Below are 23,562 nucleotides of genomic sequence, written 5' to 3'. Positions count from 1 at the left end.
TTGAACAAGCTACCGGCGTCATCCGGCAACTAAGGGAGGGCAATGAGAGGCTCCGGGCCGAGCGCAACCTGCTAACGGAGAAGATCATTCGAAGTGCAGACCTACAGGAGGAGACTAGTGCCTTGTTGAAGAAACTTATGGACGAGAATGACATGCTCCACAACGAGCGCCAAAGGCTGGTGGAGGAATCCGTGGATGTTCTCAAGCAGCATCTTGAGGACACGAAAGAGCTCATTGCCGCTTGCCGCGGAGACTAGTTTCCTAGTTTCTTTTGATGTAATAATCGGTTTAGGATGTGGATTGTGTCGTCGGTTGTGAAATGTTGGGTTCTAGTGGGGATGTTTGGCCTTTGTTGGTCTCTTGGGATGTTGCGATTTCAATCTGGTAGCTTTTAGTCCTTCGTGTTAGGATGGAGTTGTGTTGAACTTCTTGTGAATTGTGGTGGTTTTCAGTAATGAAAATCGGAAGGGGCAAGCCCTTCTTTGATCAAAAAAATTTAATCATCCTTATATATTCATTAGTTTTGCTATAAGTCGCAGTAGATGCTATATAGGTCCGTCAGATCTTACATCAAGATCCGTGCTTTCGGATTTTCTTTTTTCTGTCTTAAATCTCAGTCGAGTGAGACGTAGCCATGCCATTAAACAGAGGCTCGGGCGCCATTAATGGAGACCTTAGGAGAGAGGTGGATGGCAGATGGATGTCAAAGGGCTCTCCTCCCGATAAGCGCGCGCAGGGGTCTGATCGCATGCCTCTCGTACTCAAATAGCTACCTTGCACGTCGCCTCCAAGCTAATAAAAAGGGGGACGCGTGGCGGCACGTAAATGGTACTAGTAAGTAGAACGCCCACGGTTTCAATAATACTTGTGTTTCCGATTGTAACGTGACATCACTTCTTCCAAAATGACCTTGTTGATTGTTAATGTGTGCGCCTTCGCAAATCGTACTGCAAATTTACCACAGCATGTTGGTGCCATGTCATGGCACCAAGCCAAGTTTCATTACTTTCATGCGTGTTTTGGATTTACAGGAATTAAACAACTAAGTTTCTCAATGTTTCCAACCCAGCCACGACGCCCAGAATTTTGAATTTCATTCCCATTTCTTGCATGGAACCTAGAAATTTACCCGAGGACACACATGTGATTTTTCAACCAACTTTGGTGCACTGGAACATGTGCTTGTATTTCAAATTTGAATTATGCACACAAAGGTGACACGTTCCCTCCCAGAACCACGAGCCTTCTTGAGAGAAGCTCCGATTTGCAAGAAGCTTATACCAAAATTTGTTCCTATTCGGCCATTTTTTTTTACCATGGCATGGTACTACCATGACATGACACCATGCCAAGTTTCATGATTTTAAAACCAAGTTTCTCAATGTTATCGACCGAGCCACGATGCCCAGATGTTTGAATTTTATTCTTATTTTCTGCACGGGACCTACTCCCTCCTTCCATCTATATAGGGCCTAATGTGTTTTTCAAGATAGCCTTTGACTATTGACAAGATTAATAGCACATGAGATGTATAGTACGCAAATTATATTATTGGAAGATCCTTTGACATACAAAATTGAAGGTATGCTTTGTGTAAGTTGCATGTCATATATTATTGCTCTAACATTTGGTCAAAGTTAGCCTTGAAAAATGCATTAGGACCTATATGCATGAGAGGAGTCGACTTCGAGAGAACGTGTTTGTTCGACAGACACTGAGGAAGACTACTATATATCGATGGTGCATGTAGGCGGGAATTAAACTATGGGATGGTCTTATTGGTTTTGGGGATATAGGGGAAGAGTGAGAGGGGGGGGGTAGCTAGAAGGAGATTGTTAAGTGTGAGTGTGTGTTTTACCCATCCAGGCGGAAGTTATGTGCACAAAAGAGGAGAACGATTTGATGTGTCGTTAGGATTGAGGGTAATTAACTACGTGTGGAGACATAGAGACCTTGAATGTGCATGTGTGAGAGGTATACATGTATACGTGGGATGTGTGTGTGTGCACGCGCGCATGATCAAGATAAAAGAAAGAAGACATAAGTCATAAGATCAACGACATGGGAGAGACGGATCGGTATGACAATATGCATGCATGTGAGAATGCATGGAAGAAGTCCCGACAATTGAGCATGTGTTTTTATCTTTAAGAGATAGTGGCGTGGGCTGGAGCATGCATCTATGGCGAGCAGAGGGAGTGAGGTGCAACGATTGTGCAAAAGAGACCAACCTATAAATGCATATGTATGGAGAGACATATATAGTGTGGGTGATAGGAAGCAAGACTCCGTGCGAGAAAGAAATGTTGACGGAGAAACTACAGATAGATACAGAGATGGAGATGCTAGCTAGAGGGACATCCGCGAGTTTGGGTGTTGGAGATGACCGTCGGGTGGTTCAAAGGGTGAAGTTATATATGTGTGTGAGAGGGCACTTGACTGCATGTAGAGAGAAACATATGTACTGTGCGTGATAGGAGTCAAGAGTGAGGGCGAGAAAGAATGTTGATGGAGAAACAGATAAATAGCAAGATAAAGATGCTATCTGGTGTGCGTTAGAGATAGGAGTCGAGTGGATCAGAAGGCTGGGTTATGTGTGTGGGTGTGAGAGATATAGAGAGAGGGTGCGTGTGAGTCACATACAAACAGATATCAGAGAGAAATGAGATCCAGAGAGACAGAGTTTTGTGTCTGCGAGAGAGAAAGATATTTCACAACGAGAGTGATAGCTAGAGAGACATACGAGGGAACGCAAGATATCTCTAGGGAGAGAGGGTGTGTGTGAGCGACAAATAAGAGAACAATGGAGAAATATGAGACCCTGGGAGACAGAGTTTGTGTTTGTGTGTGAGAAAGAGATATTGAAGAGGAAGATTCGTAGGTTCTCATATCTAAGGAGCGAAAGACATCTCTGTATGAGGGGTGTGCGAGTGGCACACATGGGAATAGTAGAGAGAAATGAGACCCCGAGAGACAAAGTTTTGTGTTTGTGTGAGAGAAAGAGATTCCACATGGAGAATCATAGTTAGAGACACATAGCAGGGAGCGAGATATACTTAGAGAGAGATAGAGTGATGAAGGTCGAGAGAGAGAGTACCGTCAGTGTGTTACGAAGATAAAAGATCATTGTCGACATACAGGTAGCACGAGAGATACCTGAGAGACGATGAACGCGTATAGGTCCAGAGAGATAGTCCTATATAAGCACGAGTGATAGCTATATGAGATGAATATCTGGATTAAAGGGGATTCAAATATTTAAACTGGAGATCACGACATCGATAATATCATAACACAAATTGGTGTATCAAAAATGCATATTCATTTGAATTTGGGCACACATGTAATGTTATATAGTTTATCAATATTGGTGATCCATAGATTCTTCAATTACAAACAATGCATGGTTTATATGCAATTAATGTCTAAACAGGATTACACTATATGTTGCGTGTGTGAAACACATTATACATGTTTGAGAAGTAAAAAACCCGCATGAAACACACATTAATTCGAGACAGTTAGAGAGGAATGCATACATTGGATTTCAACATAAAGTGGTTTCAAATATTTGAAAATCCAAATTGATGGATACAACCTTATGAATCTGAGATCATGCCATTTGTAAACCATATTTATGTATAAATGGTGTTGTGCTTTTGAAAGTATATATAAAAAAATGATGTATATAGAATGTAATTCCAATTGAAAATGGATCCCGCCCGAAAAAAAATAGAATACAGACGGGATTCGAATTGAGTTGGCACGGTAAACGTGCACTCTGCAAAATTTGAACGAAGACAGGGAAAGTCGCAGTAACCGCCTGAAACCAAAATCTGCGAGATGGAAATCACTACTCCCTATCCCTGCCACGCAAAGCCTATATGCTGGATTTCTATAGGTTTCAATAGGGGTAGGTTTGTAATTTCACCCAAACATGACGTAATCGCCTCTCACCTGGATTCATACACGGTGGGTGCCAAAACACAGTGTGTCCTCGGCCGAAATCGACTCCCTCCCCGATTCATATTCATACACGGTGGGCGCCAAAAACAAACTCTCGTCGACAAATATTCGGTGTATGCAAGATTACCGTCCTATCCCCAACCGACTAGTGTTGCTGTGATCTAGTAGAAATTTGAAACGGGGGCTAAGTTTGTAAATTTCCTCGCATTTGAGACAAGCGCGCCCTGAATACATGGTTCCCCCCTTCCTCTCTACCTCCCTTTTCCCCATTCGTACTCCATGGGCACCAAAACACCCTCTCCACCCCACCCTCCTCCGTCCGCCGCTATCCGCCACCCCATCCACTGCCATCCTCCTCCACCATGCCGGAGCTGATACCCCGATGCCGCCGTCCATTACAAGAGATCGACCTCTCTCATCCACGGCTTCAGACCGTTATCCTTGCATCCCGTCCTCTCGCTTCATCCCCGCTGTCGTCCACCTTGCCGGCGCCGCTCCTACGACCGTCTCGTCCACCGCGCCCCGCCGCCACCGTCTACCCTCCTAGATATGCTTCCACGCCACAGACAGCCATCGCTACCGCAGCACCGTCAAATTCTCAGCAGATGCATACACGGCGCCGCACCAGAGGCAGTACTCTTTCGTATCTGCTCAACTTATTTATCGCAACAAGAAAATAGATCGCCACTGCTTTACTCTGATTTCGTGTCTTGGTTGCGAAGTTGCCTTTGTCCGGTTTGCACCTTCAGATCCGCCATGGCACGCTCAACACAATACTCGCAATGCTTATGGTTTCCCCTTTTATATTCCACACTAGTTAAATCACAGTAGACTAAAATTCAAAATTGGGTCAGTCAATTTTTCAGAGCTCGCCGGAGTTCGCCGGTGCGATCGAAGTGGCTCGGGTGGTTGTGGGGCCTCGCCGAACGAAGAAAACTCGACGCGGGTGGGGGTTGGGGTGGGGGTGGCGGAGGAACACAGGCGGTGGGGGCCGGTGGTCCGGCCGGCGGCCTGTGCGGCGTTCTGTATGGGAAGAATCAGAGACAAGGAAGAAGAAGGGTTAGGAGACGTAGGATCTTCATCCAATCGCCTGAAATGGTCGAGCGACAGCTAGGAGTTGCATTCTTAATGCGCTCTGGTTCATCATGTGTGGGCACTGCGCAACCAACATTTTATTATCCAAAATCTGCTTGCTCTTCTTTACCATGTTCCTCTTCCGTTCTTCTTTAATATGTACTCTCTTCGTTCCTAAATACAAGTCTTTGTATAGATTCCACCATGGACTACATATGGAGCAAAATGAGTGAATCTACACTCTAAAATGTACCTGGATACATCTGTATGTGATCCATAGTGGAAATCTCTACCAAGACTTATATTTTGGAATGGAGGGAGTATGATAGTAGTACAGTATGTTCCTTGTACTGAAGATGAGCAGGGACATTTGCAGTGTAGAGGTCCATACGGTCGGTTGTGATGGACACTTTGAGCCTCTTTGATTCGTAGGATCTTGTAAACATAGGAATAGGATTTGTAGTGGCCTGCCCACTTGAATCCTATAAGAATATCAAGGAAATGCGGGGAGCTGTGTCACCTTTGAGAGTTACATTGATATTGACAGTACCGCACCTTCACTTGAAGAGAGCTGGTATCTGAAGCCTTTCTAGCCGTACCGGCAATACTAGCACATATATTCCAGCAAGTTCCACTTTGCTGATTTTACTCTGATGCTTAAGGTTTTCCCGTTATATCTAAACTATGATATGTGTAGCTGCTTTGTGTCGCACTAGCAGCAGTCCACTCTTGAATCTAAACACTGCAATGACTTACAAAATTGTACTACAATAGGACCCCACCTATAGCAACGCCTTTTTCCGTATCTAAAAGTCCATATATGTATTGCAAGGGTCTTTACCAATGGTTTGGATGCGTTGCCTTATCCAGTGTTGCTAGCACATAATGCAACGGTTATACTTCAGTTGGTAAAAGGAACCGTTGCAAGACTACAACACATAAAACCAACTTTTACAACACCCATATACGTTGGTGGTTAATGTATAGGAACTCAAATCTCATTGCTTGGCAACATATAATTTGCAATGCTTCAGGTGTTTTACATATAAAATGTGAATAATATTTTATATATTGCCAGCAATTAAAATAATGCTCAACATAATGGTGATAAGTATGTATATCAAGTCAGAAGAAAAAATATACGCATGAGAGGAAGAAATCATATATTGAAAAAAAACTGTGGGATTACAATTGTTAATATTGCAGGAGGAATAACTTCCAAATGTGAAAGCATCCATCAACATCCCTACAACTTCACTAAAACTTAACCAAGGAACATCATCCAACAGGAATAGCATCCCTACAACTTAGCCATCATAACTAAACCTTAAAACATCCATCATCGTCATCATCGTGAACCAGAACATCATAATCATCATTGCAGTATACTTGCCACGCACCCATATAAGCGTCCATATATCTTTTAAATCTACAAAGAAAATAACAAAATGAACTGTTAATACACAATACATTGACATGATGTAAATAGTGACGGGTTGCCTAGCAAATAAGAAATATTACTTCTTACAAAGGGTCATTACTTCCGAAACATTGGTTGTCCGGCTAGATGACGACTATTACAAAGAAAATTTGTAACCTGAAAGTATTCCCTTACAACTAAATATACTACTTCAGGTCACAAAACAAACATAAACAGACTCGAAGAAAAATAAACAGATGTGATTGTGGGTTAAAAGCAAGCCACTAATAACATAGTACTTACTTAGTTGACGGGTTAAAAGCACAATAGACACTGCTCATATGAAACAGTGCAATCGACATAATGGGAAATTCAGCAATTTATGAATCAAAGTGGTGAGAAATCAATGGTCAGTTCCGCAATGTACGAATCAAAAAGGCAAGAGCATCTAAGGAGAACATTACTTGCATTCCCATCTTCAGAAACAGTTAAGATATAACGGAGATTGTGGCCAGTTACCAGAACCATGACTACGAACACTGTCGTATCTTGGACAAATCTACTCGCAACTCCAGCCGTCTATGATGATTGCCTCAATCTCGATAGTGCCTGAACGGATGAGTGCGACACCTCACATTAAATTACACACAACAATAGGTACACCATTGGCGAGATAGGAGTACATAAATAGTTGAATAAGAGCAGAAAAGGAGGCTGAAAAATGGTTAGAGCTAATGTAAGCAATAAAGGAATAAATAAATAATCACCACAACGGTAGTCTTAGTTGAAGGTAAAACACAGTGACGTACTATGAATGTAGATAATGGCACATTGAAAACCACCGAATGGCATTGAGTATTTCTTCCTTTGGAAACGTGCGCACAAACAAACAATGAGCCTGTACTTAACGGATGATAAACATAATGATTAAAAGTGAGCCGATGCCTGTGTATATGTGCGTGTGCTTACTGCAAGCTTTAGTATCTCAGTGTTTGCACATGAACATGCGTAAAGCTCAGGTGTAGGTTGCATCTAAGTGGGGTATTGGGATTCAGTTTCAGCGGTAGTAGATAAGTACCTTTTTTTAGATTAGTAGATAAGTACTCGCACCGTAAAGAAATATAAGAGTGTTTAGATCACTAGTAGATTAGTAGATAAGTACTCGCACTATAAATAAATATAAGAGCGTTTAGATCACTACTACTCCATAAAGAAATACAAGAGCGTTTAGATCACTAGTGATCTAAACACTCATATATTTGTTTACGGAGGGAGTACTTGGTATAGATGAATCCTCTGCAATGACTTGACCCAAGTGTATATATAATAACTGCATGCTATGAAGGGACAATCACATAACCAAATGACAAATAAAAATGTGTACTAAATCTCAAAAAAGAAGATGTTTACTATCTTATGGTGAATAGTAAGAGCATACAACAATCAGTATATTAACCGGCGTGGAGAGAAGTATTTAGCAGTGTTCTGAATCATATCAACAACATCAAAGCAACATCATAGAAGAAACCATGGACATTATTAATTCACCTGCCCACTAAAACAAAGGTGTACGTGCTTCCCCCAACAGGTCCACATCCTCTAGTATTTGAGCTGGACGTGAAAGCCACCATTAGCAAGCTACTACCTCCACCTGATGAAATTGCAACAAAATTTTTTGATTAGTTACTCATCTAAACTGCCATACAATATTATAACTCTAGGTTGATTCGCGCCGCTGGCTGCTGCAGCACCAGCTCTGCACTGTCACAGCAAACTCCTGTTATATAGTGACGAGTACTCCCAAAACATATGCAGAAAAATTCAAATGTGGCACTGGCAGTGGCAGGTACTCCGTACGTAGTATGAAAGAGCAGGACCTTTGTGATTGTGGGCTAGCCAGGCCTACGAGAGCAGCAGTGGTGCCCATGACAGCCAAGATAGCTAGCTGGTGCTCTGCGGCCTGCTGTTAGTTAGTGTTGTGCCGGTAGCTGGTAGAAAAGCAACACCAACAGGGTAGCAGTTAGCTTAGCTTGGAGCCGAATGATCCAATCCGTACTCGCTTCCATGTCATACAACGTGCATTTTTTTCATTTCTAATTCGTTGTGCAAGAAGCAAATGAACCTTATTTTCTCGTTGTTTATTGGTGTAAGAATCAGACGAGGCACGTCTGCTTCCATTGGCATCAGCGAGCATGCTGATAATGGTGGCTGCTATCAGGTCAACCCGATGTCTTGGTGGTCTGCATGAGATTCAGAGACCAACTGTCCAAGGGAAATCGCCGCTCTTGTTTAATGATTCCATTGCCTTCTTCTTTGTTAAGTGGTCTTATTCGCAAGTCTCCATTAGTTTACCACTGTGCCTGTCTGTCTCAAGTTATATAAACTACTGTATCCACAGCAAGCGGCAGCGGCGCGGATTATTCAGTTTTAAATATTATAACCTAGAGTTATAATATTGTATGACAATATTATAACAAAAAACCTATAAAGACTGGATCCGGCCTTAAATATTATAACTCTTGCAACAGACTATTTAATATGTGGTCCACATATATGAACTAGTGTTTCTCTACATCAAAATAATTTAAAAGGATTACCGACTCATCTGTGAAGGATTGATGAGTTAGCAGCGTATAAGATTTTAAAAAAATTGATGCTCCATTGATATCTAATAATTACTGTACTAATTTAATAGAATTAGCAATCAGTGCATGAATGTAAATCAACGGAGATCGGAAGTCAGTCTGCAGAACTATCAATGTTCGTCAATGAATTGCACAAGGGCCAACCATTTTTGACAGTGAGTAGCTGCAATAGAATCGGGGTGCATACCTAGACGTCTAGAGGAGAAGATAAGAATAGAGGTTAGAGAAAGGGAAAGAGAGACAGGACGAAGCCAGGGGAGGGGATTCACTCACCGGCGAGAGGACGACGACATGGCCACCGGCACCGGAGCCGGCGCCCGAAACCCTAGCCATCAGGGGAAGGTCACGGGTGAGCTTTGGCGGCCGAGAGTGCCGGATCAAGCCGCATGGGAGCGCACCGCTGTGTAAGGGGACCTCGGGCTGTGCTTCGCGATGGCGGGATTCGCTGGACGTCGCCTGAATCAGCCGCCGGAGGTGGCGCAACGAGGAGCTACGTCAAGAGAGGAGATGGGATGTGAGAGGGATGGGTGGGTGGGGGATATGGCGGATCCGGTAGCCGCCGGTGCTGTGATGTGGGAGGAGGGGAGGGGAGGGCCGGCGGCGAGGTGGGAGGAGGAGGGTGACGCGGTGGTTGGTGGCGGCGATTTGGGAGAGACGAGGGGCGATGAGGGGCATCGGGGGCTCTGTTTCTCTCGCGTCCCTCTCTCTGTTTTTTCATTTTCATTTTTATTTGTTGCATATGTCCGATGATAAGGTCAACAGCTGCAAATCTGCAACGCATATGTGCAACCTTTAATATGTGTATCTATTGTGAATTTTACAACGTATAGCCAAAATGTTGTAAAATGTGTGTTGCTTTATAAGGGGTGTCCTTGTAGTGTTGGTACCAAGGCATTGAGTGCCATTCTGGATGCAATGAAACTCATACGCTCCCCACCTGTTGATTCTTGTTCAGAATATGATCCTAATGACTATTCTAACCTCGAGGAGTCAAAGGCAGATGGCCTGTCCTGTTCACCCATCAAGGTGCCTGTTCTAATTTGGCAATGTTTTATTGATTGCGGGTATCTTGCATATGTTGTCTTGCATTTCTTCTACTTTGTTGCACCGCCATCTGCTTAGTTTACTCATCATATATGTCGAGATGCCATGCCCATCCATTATCAATACATATTCCATCTGTCATCATACCATGTTTTTCCACTCAAATGTTGTTCTTGTGCATCAGACATCAAAAAGGAAGAGGGTGATTGCCGAACCTGAAGGAGCACCAGCAAAGTCCTTGAAAAACATGGTGGTGCTGGAGAAATCAGACAGCACCCCACTTATATTGGATGTACAACCAGTGACACAAAACGTAGGACCGACTCCAGCAGACTTTACCCATACTTCACTGGCCACACCACTAGCCCCACCACACAGGACCTGCACTCCAACAAAAGGTATACCGATTTCATTTGCCATAGCACTAGCTGTATCATAGAAAAATCCCACTCCAGCAAAAAGTACAGCAAGTCCACTAGCCGAAGACCTATCCCAACTGCAGAGACGGCCAATTCCTGCAGATTGGAACCCCATTCCAGTTATTCCCAGTTTAAAAGACAATGCTTTTAATGTTATTAGGGACTACGTGCATATATTCCCATCATGGGAAGATTATTGTGAAGACAAACACCATTTTCACATCTTCCTGTCCAACTTACGTGTAAGTGCTATTATTCATGGTTATTATTTTCTTGTTTCCCGCTGATTGAACACATGAATGATTTACATTACATTGTTGTAACTAGGCGAGGGTCAATCTGATATTCATGACGAGCAAAGCTTGCTTGTGCTTTTCAAGGAAGCATTGCAGCAGTATATGTGTTACCTAAGGAAATCACACTTTGATGGCAAGTCTATAAACGAATTTCCAGTGAAGTCTCCAGTGCTAAATTTAGAAGACATTGAATGGAAAAACCTTTTTATGCACTGGTCTCGTTCCCAGGATGAGGTACTGTCTATGAAGTCACATGACAATTTGAACTTCTAGTTTTCCGCATGTGCCTTACGGATCTTTTTTGCAGGAAATCTGCTCGAAGAAGAATTCTGGTTTGACAAGAATGACAGGATATCGCAAATATGCTGCCCGCTGCTTTGCTCTTGTTAGTACCTGTTGTCCTGTATCACTGTACTTGCATACATACCTGGTTCATTATGTGACAGCAGTATGCATGATAGCTTGCTTATCAATTGTTCGCTCCAAATTATCTGATCTGTATGAATGGTTACATTAGTGTAGAATATATCCAATGCCAATGTTTTTTTAGCTCTGCATTGTTCTTGTAAGTACATGCTGTCCTATATCAGTGTACTTATAATGACAGGTAGTTGTTCATGTACCATCACTCTGCAGCTTATTTTCCTTTGCCCTCCATTTTCTACACATCAGATCTATATTTACTCTTACCATAAGGTTGGTACTGAAGAAGTTTAGCTGTGCATTGCTCTTGTCTGTACCTTTTGCCTGTATCGCTGCACTTACATTTATAGCTACTTGGTTATGTAGCATCACTCTTCATCTTATCTTAAATATTCTCCATTTTTCGTATATTATCACATCTATATTTACTCTTAACAAAATGTAGAATAAAGGCAATGCTTTTGAAGAAGATTATGTGGTAAACTTCTTGAATTGCCCCCCATCAGCATGGACAAGGCCTTTATAGAGCCTGTCTTCACCAATAATGTAAGTTTGTCCATCTCAAGCCTTCAAACTTTGTTGTATATATTTGGTTAGGCATGACTGCAACATCTGTTTATTTTTGGTGTTTGCATCAAATTGCTTGTTTAAAGTTTATTATGTAGTTCGTAAACAAAAGTTTGTCCTTTCTCAATTTAAGTTTTCAGTTGTACAACCAACTTCCTTCTTCATACCATGTAAATTAATCTATACAGAGCAAGTGATCTTCTTTTGCACTGCATGTATGCTTCTGTTCTTCATCCGTAATCCAGTGGTGTGGTGAACCTACCCAGTACAGCACAATGTCATATTCTGCAATGTCTTAACTATGAACAATGTCATATCATTCTACTATTATTTAAACCGTCTCTTTATTTGCCAATCTGAAATGGTATAAATTGACAGCACACTAACCATTGATACTTATGAGTTCTTGATCTGTAATCCAGTGGTGTCGTGAAGCTGCCAACTCCTTCACAATGTCATTTCCTGCCATGTCTTGACCTGAACAATACCATATTGTGTTAATGCAAATTTAAACTGTGTCACTTTATTCGTCAGTAAGAAATATGATGAATTGTCAGCACTGATACTTTTATGTGCAAAACCTGTCATCTGTCTGCTTGTTTATCTTTCAGAGTGAGGAAGATATAAGTGTTGAACAAGCGCAGTCTCATCATCTTGCTTAGCTGCTTGCGCTGCAGCTCCCCAGCAGGGCTAACCTTTCTTGAACTCTATTAAAGTGTTGGCGTGTTTATTTGCACGGGTGGCGATCTTTGATGCCCAGTGTATGTAATCTGCTGTCTGCTTGTGCTTTATTATCATAGTGGCGAACTTTGATGCCCAGTGGATGTAATATGCCGTAATTTCTTTATTGTATAGTATAGGTTTTTTCTTATTCACGATGCTGCAGTTATTTTACTCTATGTATATCCTGTCTTCGCAGTAAACCGGCCAAACCGTAAAATTACGGTACATAATGGGGCCATCATGCAATCACGATGTAGGTTGGGCCTGAAACGTGCCGATAAGCTCACGGGCCGGCAGCAGCCCGAAATGAACTCCGACCCATGATTGTGCAAATCAAATCACAGGCTTTTAACAGGCCGAAGAATTGTCTCGATCCTTGTTTGGCCCAATCAGATATCGGCTGCGAGCAGGCCGGATGCAAACTGGGCCGTAGTTAGGCCCAACTATACGATGGGCTTTTAACAGGCTGAAATTAATATAGGGCCGAAATGTTAAACAAGCCCTTAACAGGCCAAAACTAATATCAGGCCGAATTACTAAGTGGGCCTTTAGCAAGTGGGCCCAAAAGCATAGTGTCCAATTGACGGGCCGAATCTGATATGGGCCATAATTTGGCCCAAAACCTCTTAAAGGGCCGGACCTGATCTGGGCCGTAATTTGGCCCAGAACGTGGTAGGCTTTTAACGTGCCGGATCTCATATGGGCCACTATTAGGCCCGGAGCGTGGCAGGCCATTAATAGACCGGATCAAATATGGGCCGGCATTTGGCCCAAAACATGGCAGCCAGTTAACGGGCCGGCCTACTAGGGTCCTCAAAATCTTGTGGGCCTACAGCTGGGCCGGCCCATTAATGTCGGTGAAATCTCATGGGCCTTTAGCTGGGCCGTTCCATTATGATCCGCAAGAATTTTGTGGGCCTTTACCTGGGCCGGCCTATTATGGCACACGAAAATCTTGTGGGCCTTTACCTAGGCCGGCCCATTATGGCCTGCGAAATCTTGTGGGCCTTTAGCTGGGCCAGCCCATTATGGTCCACAAAATCTCGTGGGCCTTTAGCTGGGCCGGCCCATTATGGTCCGCAAAATCTTGTGGGCCTTTAGTTGGGCCAGCCCATTTAAACTTGTTGGGCCGTGCCACGTGTCGACATATCATAGGCGCCTTCTGTCCAGTGAGTGGATGACATCTGTCCCGACGATGAGCCGACACGTGTTTCCTCTAGCCAATGATGATTTTACACGTGGAAAATCCCCATTGGTCGGGGCTGTTAATGGGTTATCGGATCCAAAACCCGACCCGATAGCTTAACGACGTTCCGTTACGGTGGATGCCACGTGTCGGTCACCCTTGACGAAAGCACTTCTATGACGCGCGATTTATCGTCATGGAAGTGGACACTTCCGTGATGATAATTTTGGTAATGTCATGGAACACTTCTACGGCAGCACAGGTATGACTATCTTGATTCTCTCATAAATTTGTCATGGATGTACATGCATGACAAAAAAAGCGACCTACTGTGACAAACATGTATCATCACGGAAGTGTATTTTTTTGTAGTGTAACGACCTGTCAGATTCTCTAGTTGGTGAGGCCGTCTAGTGTGCAGCTTCCAAGGCGGCCGCATGGTCTTTCGCGCGCAAGGAGCGCTCAATATTTCCACTTACTGTAATGATGCCACGTGGACCGGGCATCTTAAGCATGAGAGAAGCGTAATGCGGTATTGCGTTAAAGCGAGCGAAAGCTTCGCGTCCGAGTAGTGCTTGATAGCCACTTTGGAACGGAGGGATGTGGAAGGTTAACTTTTCGCTGCAGAAGTTATCGAGAAAGCCGAATATAACCTCTAGTAGCAGGGACCCCGTGCAATGGGCTTCTGGGCCTGGCGTTACTCCTTTAAAGGTAGTATTGCTATGGCTAACCCCATTTTGCGGACTGTGTCCTGATATATCAGGTTTAAACTACTACCGTCGTCCATCAGGACTCGTGTGAAGTGGTATCCGTCAATTATCGGGTCTAACACCAAGGCAGCCCATCCTGCATGCCGGATACTTGCCGAGTAATCCCAATGGTCAAAGGTGATTGGTTGGGACGACCAGTGGCAGAACTCCGCGGTGATAGGCCCTGGGGCATGTGTCTCTAGGAGTGCCGCTTTGTTTCTCCCCTTTATCACGTGTAACACGTTTACTGTTTTGACTTCTAGTGGGAATTTCTTCTGTTCCCCAGTGCTTTGCTTGCGAGGCTGATCCTCATCTTCACTTGGTGTATGCTGCCCCTTGTGTTCGGCATTGAGCTTCCGGACTGCTTGAATACCCAACATTCTCTATGGTTATGATTTGCAGGTTTATCAGGGGTGCTGTGGATCTGACATATTTTGTCCAGAATCTTGTTTAGGCTGGACAGTTTGTCTCTGTTGCCTTTGGAGGGCAACTTTTGCTGACCTGGCCGAGAGCTTCTGAATCTGGCGTTTATCGCCGTGCTCTTCAGGCTGTCTTCTTTATTCTGGCGCTTGTTTTTGCTGCATTGTGGCTTCCCATTTCCGTCCCTGACTTCGGATGTACTTGGTCGCTGGTACTGCATCGGGCTAACCAGTTGTCCTCGCCTGCGCAAAAGCGGGTCATGAGGCTTGTTAATGCTCCCATTGTTCTCGGCTTTTCTTGGCCGAGGTGTCTGGAAAGCCATGCGTCTCGAACGCTGTGCTTGAAAGCTGCTAAGGCTTTGGCGTCCGGACAGTCGACTATTTGGTTCTTTTTAGTGAGAAACCTGTTCCAAAGCTTTCGGGCTGACTCTCCGGGCTGTTGAGTTATATGACTTAAATCGTTTGCATCCGGTGGTCGGACATAGGTCCCTTGAAAATTTTCCCGAAAAGCGTCTTCGAGCTCTTCCCAGCTTCCAATGGAGTTTTCGGGGAGGCTTTTAAGCCAGTGCTGAGCTGGCCCTTTGAGCTTGAGGGGTAAGTACTTGATGGCATGGAGATCGTCTCCTCGAGCCATGTGGATATGGAGGATGTAGTCCTCAATCCAGACCCCAGGGTCTGTTGTTCCGTCGTACGCCTCTATGTTTACAGGTTTGAATACCTCTGGAAATTCATGGTCCAGCACCTCATCGGTGAAACATAGGGGGGTGTGTGGTCCAGCACCCCACCAACACCTCCCCGATTGCTCCGGCAAGAGCTGGCGTGATGATTCCCAGTGACGACGCTACTGTTGCCCCGAGGTGTTCGATAGAATGAACGCAATGTATGATTCTTTGATTGCCTGCACTTCTTTTGTTTGAGTTCATTCCACTTGTACGTGACTTCTAGAGCACAATTGTAGTGCCGGTAAGCATGATGAGATGGCAGGCTTCGTGCAAACCTTGGACGACAACACCTTTGGCATCGATCAATCACCGATCTATGAGTACGACTGCAATGAGATGGATGGTGGCGTGCATAGTCACGTCGAAGAAGATGATGTGGAGGAGGTTGACGAGGTGGTGTACGATGAGGCACAAGAAAAATGCTCAAGATCGAAGAACTAAATTCCATTGGAAGATAAAGTTTTGATCAAGGCTTGGGAGTTGGTGTCTCTTGATGTGTGCACCGGCACCGACCAAACCACGAAGGGAAATTGGAAAAGGATCAAGGATCAATTCCTCTGCATGATTGCAAAGTATCCCAACAGGACACCACGCACCTTTCGGTCCCTTTAAGATCGTTGGGATGTGATCAAGCCGATTTGTAGCTGTTGGCTTGCTTGCTTGACGCAAGTCCGCAATGCACCTCCAAGTGGCGTCGTTGAAGCCGACTGTGTGAGTTCGTTTCATGTCCCAATTAGCGCAAATCTTGTGTACAACTCGAAGCGGTTGCGCAATTTGACATTGTTTCCATTTTGCAGGACAAAATTGCGCAACAAAGGTACAAGGACAAGGAAGCTTCATACAAAAAGGCATTTCAACTAGAGCATTGTTGGGAACTTCCCAAACATAGCGAGAAGTGGAAGGTTATTGAGAAAGATTCCCCACCAAAGAGAGGTGCCCTCATCAAGATGGATGTTGTTGTTGATGATGAAGAGGACGATGGCCCAAGAAACAAGAATAAGCCCGATGGAAACAAGAAGGCCAAAGACAAGATCAAGAAGGAAACAGAGGCATCAAGCTTGCAGGAGAAGCTATATGACATGGTCAAGTCCAATGAGATATTGGTGATCAAGATATTGGAGGTAAAAAAGGAGTTGTCCGAGAAGAAGCGTCAAGAGAAGCAAGAGAAGCGGCAACTACTCAAGGAGGAGACCGACCGCAAGGCCGCCATTGAGGAGAGAAGAGCCAAGACCGAGGAGGACAAAGCCATGGCCAAACTCCTTCAAGAGGAGAACAAGATCATGATGATGAACCGAAATGAGATGGACGAGGTCACCAAAGAATGGCATGACATGGCAAGGTTGGAGATCTTGGAGTGGAGGAGGCTAGTCAAAAGAGGCCATGTGGTGAGCATGGTGGTTCGGCAAGTGGTGGTGGCAATGGTAGCGATGAAGATTTCAGCTTGTGATGATGGTGATGATGATGATGGAGTGATGACGAATGCGATGTCTTTTGGGTTGTGGTGCAAAAACTATGTCGCAAGGCCGCCAAAACTATGTGGCGGTGGCAAAGATCATGTTTCAATTCTCGGCATTTTTACGTTTTATTTGTTCAAAACCACGGTCAATTCATTTGTGTGCTTTTATTGTTTGATGGCCGAAATTGGCTGCGGCGGAATAGAGCCCTTAAAATATGATTTTTGAAGGAAATATGCCCTAGAGGCAATAATAAAGTTATTATTTATTTCCTTATATCATGATAAATGTTTATTATTCATGCTAGAATTGTATTAACCAGAAACTTAGTTTATGTGTGAATACATAGACAAACAGAGTGCCACTAGTATGCCTCTACTTGACTAGCTTGTTGAATCAAAGATGGTTAAGTTTCCTAGCCATAGACATGAGTTGTCATTTGATTAACGGGGTCACATCATTATAGAATAATGTGATTGACTTGACTCATTCCGTTAGCTTAGCACTTGATCGTTTTAGTTTACTGTTACTGCTTTCTTCATGACTTATACATGTTCGTATGACTATGAGATTATGCAACTCCCAATTACCGGAGGAATACTTTGTGTGCTACCAAACGTCACAACATAACTGGGTGATTATAAAGGTGCTCTACAGGTGTCTCCGATGGTACTTGTTGAGTTGGCATAGATCGAGATTAGGATTTGTCACTCTGATTGTCGGAGAGGTATCTTTGGGCCCTCTCGGTAATGCACAACACTATAAGCCTTGCAAGCAATGCAACTAATGAGTTAGTTGTGGGATGATGCATTACAGAACGAGTAAAGAGACTTGCCGGTAACGAGATTGAGCTAGGTATTGAGATACCGACGATCGATTCTCGGGCAAGTAACATACCGATGACAAAGGGAACAATGTATGTTGTTATGCGGTTTGACCGATAAACATCTTCGTAGAATATGTAGGAACCATTATGAGCAACCAAGTTCTGCTATTGGTTATTGACCGGAGACGTGTCTCAATCATGTCTAAATAGTTCTCAAACCCATAGGGTCCGCATGCTTAAAGTTCTGTGATGATCGGTGTCGTGGTTCTAAGCCTGACAGTAGAGTGGGGGGTAGGTATGGAGAGGCAAGGTCCTAGCTATGGAGAGGTTGTAAACACAAGGGATGTATGAGTTCAGGCCCTTCTCGGAAGAAGTAATAGCCCTACGTCTCGGAGCCCGGAGGCGGTCGAGTGGATTATGAGTATATGAGTTACAAGGTGCCGAACCCTTCTGCCTGTGGAGGGGGGTGGCTTATATAGAGTGCGCCAGGACCCCAGCCAGCCCACGTAGGAGAGGGTTTAAGGTGAGTTAAGTCTGGGGCGTTACTGGTAACACCCCACATAAAGTGTCTTTACTTATCATAAAGCCTACTTAATTACAGGCCGTTGCAGTGCGGAGTGCCTCTTGACCTTCTGGTGGTCGAGTGAGTCTTCATGGTCGAGTCCTTCAAGTCAGTCGAGTGAGTCCCTCGTTGGTCGACTGGAAGGCGACCTCTTCTAAGGGTGTCCTTGGGTAAGGTACTTAGATCAGGTTCGTGACCCTACCCTAGGTACATGACCCCATCATTAGCCCCCGAATGGATCGAGGCTTCGAGTGAGGAAGGAGTTGATGTCGTTTCCGATTAACCTTTGCGCTCTAGTCGTGCATTGTTCTGGACCAAAGAATCTCTTTGTCGATGGTGAGCAACTTGTCTTCAGTCGACTCTATTCATTCTGTTCTTTCGTCGAGTGATCTTTCGGGCTTCGACGATCCCCGAGCGACGGATCGCGGGAAACCCCGCGTCTGACAGACTGATCTGCCGTTCGCGGATTCCGCGGGATGCGAAATTTGGGGACGCGCGCGAAGTGGAGCGGACCGCGGCGTTCGGATGGGACGGGGCATAGACGCCTCGATCTCCGCGCCGCTTTCTTCGCCACGTATCCCGTCTGCATAACTGCTCCTGGATATGATTAGATCGACCGGGCCCACCTGTCATCCACTCGGAAGGGACCTTATAAATGCGCCCGGCGAGGATTTCTGTGCTGCGCCTCAGCATTCTCTCTCTCTCTCTGCTCCCTTCTTCCCCGCCCAGCGTGCTCGCTCTCGACCCCGCACCACTTCCCTTCGCGCATCTCGTCGGCAACCATGGCCAAGGAGAAGACGGCGGCGCTGGAACGTGCGAAGAAGGCGTCGGCGTCGGAGAAGGCAAAGGGGAGATCCACCAGCCGCGGAGGGTCCTCGTCCAGATCCCGCCTGCCGAAGGGCTGGGTCCAAGGAGACTGGATCCAGTCGACCATCACAGAGAATGACCTCCTCGACATGGCCAACGAGGGCTTGATCCCTCATGGAGCTGCGAGGCTTCCGGGGAAGGAATGGCAGCCCCAGCCAGAAGAGGGTGAGTGTGTGCTCTTGGCCACCCACGTTGATCGTGGATTTTCCTTGCCGCCGAGTGTTTTCTTCCGTGGCTTCTTGAATTTCTTTGGAGCGCAGCTCCACCACTTTACCCCAAACTCTATTGCCTATCTTGCCGCGTTCGTGTCCATGTGTGAGGGTTTCTTGGGCTGTCGACCACACTGGGGTTTGTTCAAGCATATATTCACGTGTCGCTCTCAGACCGTGAAGAAGGCGAGCCCAGGTGATGAGAGAACCCGAGTCGTCCAAATGTGTGGGGGTCTGGGGATCCAAGTGAGGAATAAGAGCACCTTCCCGCCCATGACCTTTCCCGAGTCAGTTAGAGGCTGGCAGTCGACCTGGTTCTACTGCCGGGACCAGTCGACGCCGGGACAGTCGAGTGGACTCCCACAGTTTACCATGGACCGAGTGAACAAGCCCTCCTCTCTGAAGTTGATTCCGGAGGAGAAAGCTGATGTGAAGATGTTGATGGAGCGCGTGGTGCAGTTGGTTCGGGAGGGAGTGACGGGCATGGACCTCCTGGAGGTCTTCCTCAGGTGTTGCATCCAGCCCCTTCAGTTCCGGAGCCACTGCATGTGGTTGTACTGTGGGACTGAAGACGAGACTCGAGTCCATCCAGAAGCAGTCGACGATGTCACTCTGGAAAGATGGATGGTAGCCGTTACCGGAAACAAGGACAACCCACGCGGAGCCAGAAGGATTCCTCCACTCGACCACAACATCGATCCAAACAAGGTACACTTCGTTCCTTCATTTCTGTTTACCCTGCCGACTGGTCGACTGATCCTTGTCTTGATATCTGCTAGGCCCTCACCGAGCTGTACTCGATGCCCAATGGGGCACAAGCTCCGACTGAGGAGGGTGAGGCGAGTGGGGGCGAGAGCCAGGACGAGGAGGAATGGGACTCGGACGTTGCAGAGGATGATGATGACGATGATGATGATGACGGTGGTGAAGATGACGTTGAAGACGAGGAGGAAGAGGAGGAGGAGGTCGTACCACCGCGCTCGGAAAGGCGGTCGAAGCTCGTCCACGACCCTTCGACCGAACGTGGTAAGGGGGTTGCGACCACCACTCAGTCGACCAAGCGTCCTCGGACCATCTCTCCGGTGCCGACTGACAAGGCGCCGAAGCAGCCCAGGGCGGCCCCGTCGAAGCCGACCAAGCTCCTGCCGAAGATGAAGGTGTCCATCCCCACCATTTCAGGGTAATCGTGCTGCTTAAGTCTCTTATTTTGTGTGAACTTTGTCTCTGGTCGACGTTGAAGTTAGTCGACTGATCCTTTGGAGTTGCAGTGCTGCTACTTCTGAAACCTCGGCCCAGGCTGATGACCACGAGATGGAGGACACAGCAACTTCGAAACCAGGTACTGTATTCTTAACGCCGTTCTTAGTCGACCGACTCGCGATCACTGATCCTGATTCTTCTCCGTAGTTCCACCCAATGTTGTTATCGATCTCCCTGATGATGATGAGGATGAAGAACCGCTGAAGCACAGGAGGAGTCGGAAAGCGTCCGCCAGTAAGGTGCCTCAGGATGTGACGGCGCCTGAGATTCCGACTGCAGAAGAAGAGGACACCACTCGACACACGGTGACCTTCGCAGATCCATTGACGAGTGCTCCGCAGCCCTCCCTCTTCACGACGCACCACGTCCCAGAGGACCAAGCTGGCGCGGCGAAGGAAGCCATACGCCAGGCGGGAATCATGATGGAGCAGCTGAAGACCATCCGAGATGCGAGCCAGGCGGCTTATGACGCCAGTTCTGCCCTCCAAAGCAATGTCCAGGTCAGTCGACCATCGTTTGTTCTGTTGGATATGCTGCCAAAAACTTTTCCTTTCCGGAATTTATAGTAGTCACCCACTGGGTGTTGTCGATTAAACTCCGTATTAGCGGGGGCACGCTGAGTGCACCCGCTGGGTGTAGTCCCCAAGGCTAAGGTCGACTGCTGGCAGTCGGCCTTAGGCTTTATGATGTCAATTTTTCTGTCAGTCGACTATGTCGACTGGATTTCACAAACCGGTGGGGGCACGCTGAGTGCACCCACTGGGTGTAGTCCCCGAGACTGTGGTCGACTGCTTGCAGTTGATCACAGTCTTAGAGAATGCATCTCGCTTTTTTTTTGAGGTCGACTGGTCGACTTTGTCTTCAACAGGATTAGTGGGGGCACGCTGAGTGCACCCACTGGGTGTAGTCCCCGAGACTACGGTCGAATGCTTGTATTCGGCTGTAGTCTTAGAAACGTGTGTTTTCCCTTTTTCACTCGGAAGTAAATTATATTTGACATTTAGTCGATTGGTTCTTCGCAGAACTCTTGTGATCTTGTGGCTCGCTACTCTGAGCTGGAAAACAAGCACACTCAACTCGAGCTGAGCCTGAAGCTGGTTCAGGAGAAGCTGACAAAGGCAAAAGAGGAGACCAAAGGTATGTTTGGTGAGATCCTGACGACTGCTTTTCCCCTTGCTTGTTTCAAAATCTGATCTTGCTGTAACTTGCAGGTAAGGTAAGGGAGGCCCAACAGAAGAAAGACCTCGAGCTGGCTGAGAAGATGAAGCTTGCTGACGAGAAGTTAGCTTCAGTCACCAAGCTTGAACAAGATAATACCAATCTGAAAGCTGCTCTTGGGATCGCCAACAAGGAGGTCAGTCGACTGAAAACTGATAAAGCTGCCCTGACCGACCAAGTCAGTAAGTTGACTGGGAAGAAAAATGATCTGGAGGCCTTCCTGAGTGGTCTTGCCAAGAAGCTGTTTCTTATGCTTGAAGGTAAACCTCTATGCTCGGCAAACATTTCCAGCCGTGATTTTCCATTCGACCATCCCTTTGACTTAGTGATCATCCTTGCAGAATTTTGTCAAAACTTTGAAGAAGAAACTAGCCGGCTGGAGCCAAACCTCGACCCTGTCAATTCTCCGGTGAACGACGAAGTTGCCATGGATGTTTTCCGACTGGAGTCTCGTGTTGCAGCCGTCGTGGACTATCTTGCAAGGCTGAAGGCCGCCACATCTCGCATCGACTCGACGCTCTGGCCTGAGGAGACACTTCAGAATGACCTTGAGTCGCTGATGGCCCGCTTGAACTCGATCCCTGGTCGAGTGCAGGAATGGAAGAAGTCCTCGGCTCGGTGTGGTGCAGATGTTGCTCTGTGTCTGGCCCGAGTCCACTGTAAAGATGCGCGAGAAGAGAAGCTGGCGGCCCTTCGGGTGGCCAATACCAAGAAGCACGACTTCAGGTCCTTTATGGAAACTTTCCTTGCAGCTGCCACTCGGATCGCCGACGGAATTGACCTTGATGAATTCGTTGCACCTTCCAGCCCTCCACAGGAGGGGTAAAAAACTTCTTCTGGCTCGACGCTTTAAATTTGCCTCGGTATGCCGAGTGGAATTGTAACCGATAAACCTTAACAGGCTTGACGCCTGAGCACTTTCGGTTCCTTTAGACATCGATCCAAACTTGAATTTGGTGCTTGAATATGATTGCCTTTGGCTCGAAATGTCTTTTGCAGGTTCAAAGCAAGGCGCCCTTACCGCAATCGACTTATTCTTTAGTCCACTTAGGCGAGTACAGGACTGCGGCTAAGCCTCCGAGTGGAAGCCCGGCTTACCACTCGGTAGGATTTCTGCAACTTAGGCAAGCACTGGGCTGCAGCTAAGCCTCCGAGTGAGAGGTTTACTCTTCACTTGGTAGAATTTTTAACTACTTAGGCGAGCACAGGGCTGCAGCTAAGCCTCCGAGTGAGAGGGTTGCTCTCCACTCGGTAGGATTTTTAAAACTTAGGCGAGTGCTTGGACTGCAGCTAAGCCCCCGAGTGAGAGGTTTGCTCTTCACTTGGTAGGATTTTTAAAACTTAGGCGAGTGCTTGGACTGCAGCTAAGCCCCCGAGTGAGAGGTTTGCTCTTCACTCGGTAGGATTTTTAAAACTTAGGCGAAACGGATTCGCGGCTAAGCCCCCGAGTGAGAGGGTTGCCCTCCACTCGGTGGGATTTTGATAACTTAGGCGAAACGGATTCGCAGCTAAG

General features: G+C 46.1%; 1 long non-coding RNA gene across 3 annotated transcripts; it reads right to left on the bottom strand.

Moving 5' to 3' along the window:
- Nucleotides 1-6,227: 6,227 nt before the first annotated feature.
- LOC119334589 lies at nucleotides 6,228-9,729 on the bottom strand. 3 transcript variants are annotated; one of them, XR_005161448.1, is made up of 4 exons: nucleotides 9,379-9,729; nucleotides 8,009-8,111; nucleotides 6,925-7,069; nucleotides 6,228-6,469 (listed from the first exon to the last, which is right to left on the bottom strand). It is a non-coding gene; the product is annotated as an uncharacterized LOC119334589 (long non-coding RNA). The 3 variants fall into 3 exon arrangements; XR_005161449.1 differs by having other exon boundaries at nucleotides 6,980-7,069; XR_005161447.1 differs by having other exon boundaries at nucleotides 6,228-7,069.
- Nucleotides 9,730-23,562: the final 13,833 nt, after the last annotated feature.

The sequence above is a fragment of the Triticum dicoccoides genome, chromosome 7A (assembly GCF_002162155.2).
Source record: "Triticum dicoccoides isolate Atlit2015 ecotype Zavitan chromosome 7A, WEW_v2.0, whole genome shotgun sequence".
Classification (NCBI taxonomy): domain Eukaryota; kingdom Viridiplantae; phylum Streptophyta; class Magnoliopsida; order Poales; family Poaceae; genus Triticum; species Triticum dicoccoides.
This window is presented reverse-complemented; position numbering and strand designations above follow the sequence as displayed.